A 12,608-nucleotide genomic window follows, 5' to 3' on the forward strand; every position below is an offset into this window, starting at 1 on the left:
ATACGCTTTCGGGGATAATTGACTTATCTCATAATTAATCAGTTGAGCTATTGAAAGAGAAAAGATGACAATACACCACACATAGCCCAGCAAAAGGCCGCGCATGTTGTAAGGTGACTGAGCAGAGACAAACTCCATTAAAGAAGGTAATAGTATCAAAAAATATATAGCTTCACTCAAAACATGGATATAGGCTAGTGCAATGTGAACATGATGGTAGAAATAGAAGTACACACAGATCAATACGCAGAAGAAGGAGGTAATCACAATAAGCAGGACAGACACACCAATACGTCGGATTGAGCTTGGAGTCAAATGTCCAAATAGTGGGAAAATAACGAGCTCATGCACAACAAGGAACATAGCAGCAAGCAAACGCAGGTCATATGTGAAAAACATGATCACATGTAAGTGGCATTGTTGGCTGTCTGTTGTATTCGCAACATTTCCAAATGGATCAGCTTTGAGTATAATTATATACAATGTTCGATTGCATTTGGAATGATAAAAAGCTCAGCCATAAGGGTGCAGTGAGAGCTAATATTCGTAAGAGAGTTTTCACATCTTCAATTTGCTCTACTGTAAATGGTCCACCATACTTAGTCTAGTCTATAAAAGGTATACCTTCTTCCCAGTATGTAAAGGAACTGCGATTAGTAGGAGATTTGTGTTTGGCAGCATACTTCAAGACACAATAGATTGTCTTCATAGACTGTGGAGATTTTGGTTCAATAATAAGCCATTTTGGACTGAGGAAAAAGTCTGAGATGATACTAACTACAGATAAGAAGCTCCAAACTTTCTGAAAATCATTTCCGAAACAAACCGAGCTCGTGGTATGAGAGAAATCACTAAACCAAAAACCAAACCAGAAAGAAGCGAAAACCAGGCTATGAAACTAGTGATGTTGGAGACCGAGTTATCTGTCATTTGATCCAGACCAATTTGCGGTAGGGTGACCAATAGAATAACAATACTACCGTACCCTAGAGATGAAGTGAACGTTACTAATCCAATTCTCAAACCAAGTGGGTACTCGGACTGTCTGACTATCACCAATATACACAGCAAAATGGAAGTTGCAAACAATAGTATGAATGCAACTTTCGCCGATCGGTATCGTCCAATAAAGTTATCGGCAATGTATCCTGAAAGTAAAGCTACAACGACAAATATGACTGCAGGCACAATAGCAGAAATTGGATCATCGTTTAAATGAAATAATATCCTCATATTTCTCAAATATCCAAATGTAAAAATGACTAGAACATTCCAAAGGAGCACTAATACAGCTGCCTTTGAAGAAATCTTTCGCACTCTGCATTTAGGTTTGAGGTACTGGCTGCACCTTAGGATCATGTCCTCTGTCACGGGTTGCTTGATTAAACACTTTTCTTCTCTAAGAGAATTCAATGTACCTGGCTCAGTATCATTAGCTAGATCTCTGGACGCAAACACCACACGCTTTGTTGGTGAGTCCTTTACATAATACTCAGAAGTACTCATACTCAGCCTTGGGTCTGTCATAGAAACAGTTACACACTTACTATAATATCCGCTAATACAAGAGCTTTAGGATATGCATGTGACTAGCCAAATATAGGAACTCACAACCAGTATCAATTATAAACAATACCCTTCTTGACCACTATACTCCTCGGGTTCTCAATACAACTAATGCACCTACTACATGAACCTACTCCAACTGTTCATAGCATTGTAAAAGGCTCAGGTTCAAGGCATATATACACATTAGCTTCTATGACGTAGATCAAAGAGATTGTGAGTACTGCGAGTACATATATATTGCAAGGTTTCATCTAGGATTAAATATTTGGGGGTGAAGGTTTGGGCGCGCGGAACAGTTAACCACACCCCCTAGTACATGCTAGTGCATGTAGATGAAGTTACATATTGGACATCATAGACAGTACTAATGTGATGTCATTAATTTTGGGGAGAGGTTCACCCATGCCCCCCCCCCCCCTCATTAGATGAAACCAAGACTACTCTTGATGAAACCCTGCATAGCTGTGACCATAAGGGCTTTAACCAATAAGCCCAGTCGGCAGCGCTTCACCCAATTATCAAGAGAATAATTAGCCACACACAAACACAACAACAATAGCCACATAATTAATAATCGTTAAACATGTTCTTAGTTCGATACATTGGGGGATGCCGGCATATCCAAATGAGCAGTTTGGTTGTAGTTGGTGTTGTTGCGAGCTGTAGGTATGAGCATTGTAGCAGGACGGCCAGGAGAAGCAGAACTTTCAACAACTCAGAAACAAACCCTACACTTTTCCTTTGTTTCAGGCCCGAGAAACCGGAGTTTATTCGCTTGTGGCTGCTTGTCGCAGATGCCCAAATCCAAAGGACTGTTAAGTCATCCTAGCTAGCTAACTTTTCTCTGCCACACAGTTGCTATCTGACAACAATGGTTGCCAAACGATGTACAGTGTTCACGTAGTTAAGGAAGTGACACAATTTATGTATAACTATTATGCGTACTTAGTGTACGTGATAATTATATCTACTATATACATAAGCAACGGCTACTGTGACACCACACATATTGAAACAATGGTACGCAATGTTTTTAACAACTTATGTGACTGTATGTACGTATGTATAATACACATTGTCAAAAGTTCCAAGGATATACAGTTGGATAACAGTCGTATAACCATTGTATTCCGGCACTGCACCTAATTATAATTCTGCAGGTAGTTAAAAATAATTACACGTAGCCAATAATTTAGTTGATAGTTTCCAAACTATCAACTAAATGCTCTCAAAGCAAATGTAAAAACAAAAATTACGCACTAGAATACAGATCTATTTGAGATATATCTGTCATAGACGTCCTCAACCAAAGTATGAACGCTGACTATGTCATCTCTTTCTCTCCTCTTGTACCAGCGAGCAAGTAGACAAAACAGTACAAGCCCAACCAAAGTCACCACAGTAGCAACGGATGAGAAGATCAACTTGTGATGCGCTAAACCATATTTAGAAAACGAGAAGGTAGTTATCAAATCGGATATTCCACTAGAAGAAATGACAATACACCACACATAGCCCTGCAAAAGACCGCGCATATTGGAAGGTGACTGAGCAGAAACAAACTCCATTAAAGAAAAGATATAGTATAGAAATAATGATAGCAACACTCAAAACATAGATGTAGGCTAGTGCAATGTGAACATGATGGTAGAAATAGAAGTACACACAGATCAGTACGCAGAAGAAGGAGATGATTACAATAAGTAGGAAAGACACACCAATACGTCGGATTGAGCTTGGAGTCAAGTGTCCGATTAGTGGGAAAATAACGAGCTCATGCAAAACAGGAACAGGGCAGTAAGCAAACCCAGGTCATAAGTGAAAAACTTAATCACATGTGAGTGGCATCTGTTGGCTGTCTGTTGCATTCGCAACATTTCCAAATGGATCAGCTTTGAGTACAATATTATTTACAATTCTCGATTGCATTTTGAATGAGAAAAAGCTCAGCCATAAGGGTGCAGTGAGAGCTAATATTCGTAAGAGAGTTTTCACATCTTCAACTTGCTCTACTGTAAATGGTCCACCATACTTTGTCTTCCCAAGGTCTAGTCTAGAAGGTATGCCGTCTTCCCAGTATGTGAGAGCACTGCAATTAGTAGGGGCCTTGTGTTTTGCAGCATACTTCAAGACACGGTAGATCGTCTTAATAGATTGTGGAGATTTTGGTTCAATAATAAGCCATTTTGGAGTGAGGAAAAAGTCTGAGATGAGAACAATTGACACGCTAACTACAGATATCAAGCTCCAAACTGTCTGAAAATCACTTCCGAAACAAAACAAGCCCGTGAGAGAACTCACTAAACCAAACACCAAAAAACCAAGAAGCGACAAACCACGCTATGAAACTGGTGATGTTGGAGACCGAGTTGTCAGTCATTATTTTGATCAAGACCAATTTGCGGTAGAGTGACCAATAGAATAGCAAAACTACCAAATCCCAGAGATGAAGTGAACGTTACTAACCCAATTCTCAAACCAAGTAGGTACTCCATGATGGACTGTCTAGCTATCACCAATATACATTGCAGAATGGAAGTCGCAAACAATAGTATGAATGCAATCTTTGCCGATCGGTATCGCCCGATAAAGTTATCAGCAATGTAGCCCGAAAGTAAAGCCATAACGACAAATACGACTGCAGGCACAATAGCAGAAATCAGGTCATCGTTCAAATGAAACAATATTGTTAGATTGCCCAAATATCCAATTATAGAGATGGCTAGAACAGTCCAAATGAGCACTTCTAATACAGCTGCCTTTGAAGAAATCTTTTGCACTCTGCATTTAGGTTTGAGGTACTGACTGCGCCTTAGGATACTGTCCTCTGCCACGGGTTGCTTGATTAAACAGTTTTCTTCTCTAAGAGAATTCACTGTACCTGGCTCAGTATCATTGGTTAGATCTCTGGACGCAAACACCACACGCTTTGTTGGTGAGTCCTTTACATAATACTCAGAAGTACTCATACTCAGCTTTGAGTCCGCCATATAAACAGTTATACATTAATTTTACTTTCACTATAATATCATTTGCTAATACAAGAGCTTTAAGATGCATGTGACTAGCCAAATATAGGAACTCACTACAGGGTTTTGCAGAGTTCTTGCAACATGAACTTTTAACCAGTCTGCGCATGCGTAGAGATCTGCCACCATGTGATCAGTAAAAATGGATTCTAAAGTGAAGTCCAGGACTTGTATCACTATGTAGCCAGCTGAGGCAAGCAGTAAAATCAGAAGTGGGCAGCCCAGAAGTCTATCTTGGGATGGTGTTGTCACTGTCAGTGGTCCTACAAGGCTGAAACACTGCCATTCGATTGAAGTCTTTATAAGGATACGGCCAACTTAAAATGTGTACAAAAGAAGGCCGCAAGATATATTACATGTCCGACTACAAAACTAGGGTATTAAAGCTTCCTCTTCTACCAAGTTCCTATTGGTTCGAACTCATGCATGGATGTATTGTTTTGACCACGATGTTAATCCCACTACAGTGAACTCTGCTACATTCTACAACATCCACGAGTTAGAGCTGGCACCACTGGTTGCAAGCTCGAAGTTTAATACACCAGGCTATGGTGACCTCTGCAAATTTTAACTCCTGCTGATGTATTAAACTCATGCTGCACTCACAAGATCACTATAATAAATTAATTTGGGGTTCAGACACTTCCACGCTGGAGTACTCTGGCTCACCAATTACATCGTAATATCATTTCTGTACATATCACCCTCCACTGTTATAATTATGTGAAAAGAGAGTTTTGAGGCTGCCTTACTCATTTCCACACACATGCACTGTACTGACCCTTAGCTAATAGTCTGCGGTGAGATCAAAGGCAGATCTCTGCGCATGTGCAGACCGATTAAAAGTTTATGTTGCAAGAACTCTGCAAAACCCTGTGTCATGCAGTATCGATTATAAACAATACCCTTCCTGACCACTATACTCCTCGGGTTCTCAATACAACTAAGACACCTACTACATGAACCTACTCCAACTGTTCATAGCATTATAATAGGCTCGGGTTCAAGGCATGGCATACACAGAATTGTTTAGTATCTATGGCGTAGATCAAAGAGATTGTGAGTACTGCGAGTACATAGCTATGACCACAAGGGCTTTAACCAATGAGCCTCAATCAGTGCCCAGTGGGCAACGCTCTACCCAGTTTTCAAAACAATAATTAGCCACACACACAAACACAACAACAATAGCCACCAAGAGTAGATAAGAGTAAGAGAGTTGAACTGCTAGTAAAAGTATTTGCCTGCTCCTGCATCATCACTTGATACTAATTTGTTATGTTAATTAGCAACACTTCCCAGAAGAGGAGGTCCGATAACCATGCACCTAGCATTCTGAATATTTGTCTTTACAGATGTTGTTGAGAGAGTTAGAACTCCCCTATTACTAAAACTAGACCTAAAACAATATCAGAACAGAGGGCTAAGTCTAAAAAGAGTGTAACACCTACCTCTAAAAGCAGTTTTTTATAAACATGCTGATTTAGCAAACATTAATGTTAGGCGCACGGTTGTCGGACCTCCTCTGACTTCCCAGAAACTGCACATGCTGATTGTGCAGTTCCTGATACAGGAAATGCTACAAAACACAGACCACATTTTACAAACATAATGCAATTTTTGTCGATTGGTATCACCCATTATAGTTTTTGGTAATGTATCCTGAAAGTAAAGCCACAACGACAAATATGACTCCAGGCACAAATCTGGTCATCGTTCAAATGAAACAATATCGTTATATTTCTCATGTAAAGTTGACTAGAACATTCCAAAGGAGCACTAACACGGCTGCCTTTGAAGAAATCTTTCACATTTTGCATTTAGGCTTGAGGTACTGACTGCGTCTTAGGATCATGTCCCCTGCCACGGGTTGCTTGATTAAATAGTTTTTTCTCTAAAAGAATTCACTATACATGTACATGGCTTAGTATCATTAGTAAGAGCCCTAGACACAAAAACCACACGCTTTGTTGATGAGCCAGACTCAGAACTACTCATAGTCAAGCTTTGGTCTGCCATATCAACAGTTATAAGTTCCCTACAATATCATTAATTTGCTAGTACAAGAGCTTTAAAATGCATGTGACTACATGTATCCAAATATAGGAACTCACAACCAGTATCAATTATAAACAATACCCTTCCTGACCACTATACTCCTCGGGTTCTCAATACAACTAAGACACATACTACATGCACCTACTCCAACTGTGCATAGCATTGTAGTAGGCTGGGTTCAAGGCATGGCATACACAGAATTGTGACGTAGATCAAAGAGATTGTGAGTATTACTACTACTACGAGTACATAGCTATAACCACAAGGGCTTTAACCAATGAGCCACAATGGGTGTCTCTATTCATTGGACTGGACCACTGGATTGGACTACTGGACTCTCCAGATTTTTCTTTAATAAAACAGAAGTACAGTAGATATACTAATATAGCAAATTTTTACTTACGGTATATCTTCTAATTTATCGGACAGTAAAAAATAATTATTTTGAAAATTGTCCGGGTATAATTGGAACAGTAGAGCATGCAAAGTGTCCGGAACAAGCAAAGCAGCTGCATGCGAGCTAGCTAAATTTAATAGAATAGCGTGCAACTGAATAGTTGCACTAGCTATCTAAAACTAGCTACTCAAAGCTATCTAACTGCAGCACTGTAAGTTTTTCTTGCCATCTATGAATGTAACTCAACTTTTCAAGGTATTGTCCGGCACTAGAGTGTCCGTTGTATTAGAACAACGAAAATTGCTCAAAAGAGTGTCCGGGGTAATTAGAAGTGTCCGATAAATTAGAAGATATACGGTATTTATTTTTACAATATAATTTCACCTTTAACTTCATTATTTTCCTACTGCGCATGCGTCCATCCTAAATACCTCATGGTCTTTACATAGTAATGGAGAAGGAGAAGATGATTGTGAGCAAGATTTATCTAAACAATCAAGCAATGTTGTACGAAATTGTCAAACAGTTAAGACACAAATTGTTCACTGATTCTGTTCTTTTTCTCATAAGGTTGGCATTTCCTGACCACTACACTCCTCGGGTTCTCAATACAACTAAGACACCAACTACATGCACCTACTCCAACTGTTCATAGCATTGTAATAGGCTCGGGTTCAAGGCATGGCATATATACACATAGCTTCTATGACGTAGATCAAAGAGATTGTGAGTACTGCGAGTACATAGCTATGACCACAAGGGCTTTAACCAATGAGCCTCAATCAGTGCCCAGTGGGCAACGCTCTACCCAATTTTCAAGACAATAATTAGCCACACACACAAACACAACAACAAAAGCCACCAAGCTACACGGTTAGCTAACTTTTCTCTGCCACACAGTTGCTACCTAATGTTTTGCGAGCATCAAACATGTGCGAACTTTGCGATAGTTGATCAATTCGCAACAATAAAATCCGCAAAACCTAAATTATTACTAGTAAATACACACGATCATTGCCAGAACGCAATAGTTAGATCGCAAAGGGTCAAATTTCCTGCTGATTTGGCTCATTCGCAAAGGTTTTTCACCCGCAAAATATTCTAGTAATACGGATCTGACAACAATGGTTGCCAAAGGATGTACAGTGTTCAGGTAGTTAAGGAAGTGACAAAATTTTCGTATAACTATTATACGTACTTTATGCGAACTTAATGCACGCGATAATTATATCTAATACATAATAATTATCAACAAAATGTTCTAAGCAAAATAATTTATAATTATTGTAAACAAAAATACTAGCCAGTACGCGCTAGAATACAGATCTATTTGAGATATATCTGTCGTAGACGTCCTCAACCAAGGTATGAACGCTGACTATGTCATCTCTTTCTCTCCTCTTGTACCAGCGACCAAGTAGACAAAACAGTACAAACCCAACCAAAGTCACCACGGTAACAACAGATGAGTAGATCAACATAAAATACGCTTTCGAGGATAAGTGACTTATCTCATAATTAATCAGTTGAGCTATTGAATCAGAAAAGATGACAATACACCACACATAGCCCTGCAAAAGACCGCGCATATTGTAAGGTGACTGAGCACAAACAAACTCCATTAAAGAAGGTAATAGTATCGAATAAATGATAGCTACACTCAAAACATGGATGTAGGCTAGTGCAATGTGAACATGATGGTAGAAATAGAAGTACACACAGATCAATACGCAGAAGGAGGAGATGATCACAATAAGCATGAAAGACACACCAATACGTCGGATTGAGCTTGGAGTCAAGTGTCCGATTAGTGGGAAAACAATGAGCTCATGCACAACAATTAACAGGGCAATAAGCAAACGCAGGTCATAAGTGAAAAACTTTATCACATGTGAGGCGCATCGTTGGCTGTCCGTCGTATTCGCACCATTTCCAAATGGATCAGCTTTAAGCATGTATACAATGTTTGATTGTATGTGGAATGATAACAAGCTCAGCCATAAGGGTGCAGTGAGAGCTAATATTCTTAAGAGAGTTTTCACATCTTCAACTTGCTCTACTGTAAATGGTCCACCATACTTTGTCTTCCCCAAGTCTATTCTACACGGTATGTCTTCTTCCCAGTATGTGAGAGCACTGCGATTAGTAGGAGATTTGTGTTTTGCAGCATATTTCAAGACACGGTAAATCGTCTTAATAGACTGTGGAGATGTTGGTTCAAAAATAAGCCATTTTGGACTGAGAAAAAAGTCAGAGATGAGAACAATTGACATGCCAACTACAGATAACAAGCTCCAAACTTTCTGAAAATCAGTTCCGAAACAAACCGAGCTTGTGGTATGAGAGAACTCACTAAACCAAACACCAAAACAGAAAGAAGCGACAAACCACGATATGAAACTAGTGATGTTGGAGACCGAGTTGTCAGTCATTTGATCCAGACCAATTTGCGATAGAGTGACAAATAGAATAGCAAGACTACCATATCCTAGAGATGAAGTGAACGTTACTAATCCAATACTCAAACCAAGTGGGTACTCCACAATGGACTGTTTGACTATCACCAATATACACTGCAAAATAGAAGTTACAAACAATAGTATGAATGCTATCTTTGCAGATCTGTATCGTCCAATATACTTATCGGCAATGTACCCTGAAAGTAAAGCCACAATGACAAATATAACTGCAGGAACAATAACAGAAATCGGATCATCGTTCAAATGAAACAATATATTTATATTTCTCAAATATCCAAATGTAAAGTTGACTAGAACATTCCAAATGAGCACTAATACAGCTGCCTTTGAAGAAATCTTTCGCATTCTGCATTTAGGCTTGAGGTACTGACTGCGCCTTAGGATCATGTCCTCTGCCACGGGTTGCTTGATTAAGCAGTTTTCTTCTCCAAGCGAATTCAATGTACCTGGCTCAGTATCATTAGTAAGAGCCCTGGACACAAAAAGTACACGCTTTGTTGATGAGCCAGGCTCAGAACTACTCATACTCAAGCTTGGGTCCGCCATATCAACAGTTATGATTTCCTTATTAATTTGCTAATACAAGAGCTTTAAGATGCATGTGACTAGCCAAATATAGGAACTCACAATCAGTATCAATTATAAACAATACCTTTCCTGACCACTACACTCCTCGGGTTCTCAATACAACTAAGACACCTACTACATGCACCTACTCCAACTGTGCATAGCATTATAGTAGGCTGGGTTCAAGGCATGGCATACGCAGAATTGTTGTAGCTTCTATGAGGTAGATCAAAGTCCAGGGCTCAGTATGAGCCCTGGACACAACACTTTGTTGATAAGCCCTCTACATCAGACTCGGAACTACTCATACTCAGCTTTGCGTCCGCCATATTATAAACAGTTATACATTTACTCTCACTTCTATAATATCATTTTCTAATACAAGAGCTTTAAGGATAGCATGTGACTAGCCAAATACTATCAGTGTCAAACAATTCCCTTCTGTGTACTATTCATAACATACAATAGGCTTGAGTTCCGGCATGGCATACCATATAGCGGGTAATCTTCGGGGGAAGGGGGGGGGGGCAAAATATTTGGGGTTGAGCAATAATTCAGCCAGTTCGTGAATCTTATTTTTGTGGTTGCTGCTTGCACTGCGGGTAAAGGTACATGTAGTCAAGTTCACTTCATTTGTGGGTAAAATACTTATGGTCCACTGCCACGAAAATCCCGAAAATGTTGCCCCCAGGAAATTACCAGTACACAGAAATGAAATAAAAATTAGTTAACACAATTAAAGCATTTGGTATAACATTTTTGGAAGGTGACAAGGGAAAACAATTTTGAGTGTATATGACTGACATACACGTAATCAATTAACATCAGGTCTTTCGGGGAGATATCGGTCGTATACTTCTTCCACCCACATATGAGTCGTAACATCGTCTCTAACTCTCCCCGTATACCAGCGAGCAAGCAGACCGAACGATACCAACCCTATCAAACTGAGCAGAGCAGATACAACAGTATGCACTAATAAAACAACCTTGTTATCTTCAAAGCCACGCGTCATGTAATAGACCAGGCTGGCGATTGCATATGTGAAAGAATTGATGCACCACACATAGCCAAGAAGGAGACCGCGCATATTGTAGGGAGACTGAGCAGACACAAACTCAACTAAAGCAGTCAACATCAATAAGGCGATCAGACACAAACTGAACGTGTGGCCATAAGCCAACACAACTGGAATATAATTCGTAGTAAATGGACAAAGAATGTTCAAATTGCAGTAAGCACAGTTGCAGCACCAATACGTGCCTAAATAGCAGGTAAATCGCCAGCTCGTAAATCACAATGAATGAGAATCATAGCAACCAAGTACCAATCATTGTCCGCCCCCCCCCCCCTGTATGAAGCCCTGAATTAATTAATAAGGCTGGTATACAAGCTAGCACAATGAAGCCAATTGAAAACTAAACACATTTCTTACTAGAAACTAAACACATTTTTATACCATCTATCATAACAGATTAGTATAGAGTACTTCCAAAGCTGTGATTGTCAGAAGCGAGATATTTTTCATAGGCATCTTCCACCCACCTGTGTGGAGTAGCTATATCATCTCTCACTCTCATCTTGTACCAGCGGCTCAATATTTCCAACAATACGAAACCAGTGACACTCCAGAGAGTTGCCATCGAGCTGTAGGCAATCGAACAATATCGAGGGTCAGAACACACTGTGTGGAATACCCCTGCTATAATGTTAGCGACAATGTTTGACATAATTATAGTCATTTGACCACATAATAGCCCTTTCATTTGGTGCGGGGATTGTGCACAGACAAACTCAATGGCAAAAGTTAGCAGGATCACTTTTAGAGGGGCTGAGATCAGAGAATGCATGATCCAAAACCAGTCCGAGTCGTAAGGATCAGTTAGCTCTTTGTTATAGTCTAGACCTGAGACCACTAATGAGATACCATCGTAAAAAATGAGGCAAATCCGATTTTCTTCAAGGTATAATGGGCACTGCAAAGAGAAGCTCATAGATTGCTATAAAACCAACCACCCAGAGCGACGTTTCATAGGAGAATGACCTGATCATGACATCGCTGTACAATTTTGGGAAGCCAATATCGTGGATTCAAAGTCTTTCACATACGCAAACTGCTGAAAAAGATAGTATAAAGTGAAAATGAAGCCAAAGGACACACTGAGAGCAAGCATTCGCAAAACATTTTTCACATTCTCAGTTGTAAACGAATCTCCATATCCCAAGTCAATTCTAGAGGGTATAGCATCTTCGTAGTAAGTGAGAGCACTGCGATTGAAGGAAGCCTTGTGCTTTTTAGCAAACTTGAGAACTTTGAAAATCATTTGGAAGGATTGAGGATGCTTGTGTTTTAAAATAAGCAACTTATTCAAAAGCAAAAAATCGGAGCACAATACAATGCATAAAAAAACTACTGGCACAAGAGACATGACTTGCAAAGAGCTGTTTCCCTCGCCTGCTCAGCAGTCGGTTAGAACTCTCTTAAATAACGAGTGGATCCAGTTCCCA

At 39.7% G+C, this 12,608-nt stretch overlaps 1 pseudogene; it reads right to left on the reverse strand.

Annotated features, from left to right (window-relative positions):
* The window catches only part of LOC135348841 (T-complex protein 1 subunit delta-like), a 56,413-nt pseudogene that overhangs the window by 38,277 nt on the left and 5,528 nt on the right, over positions 1–12,608 (reverse strand).

Source organism: Halichondria panicea, chromosome 15, assembly GCF_963675165.1.
Source record: "Halichondria panicea chromosome 15, odHalPani1.1, whole genome shotgun sequence".
NCBI classification, from domain to species: domain Eukaryota; kingdom Metazoa; phylum Porifera; class Demospongiae; order Suberitida; family Halichondriidae; genus Halichondria; species Halichondria panicea.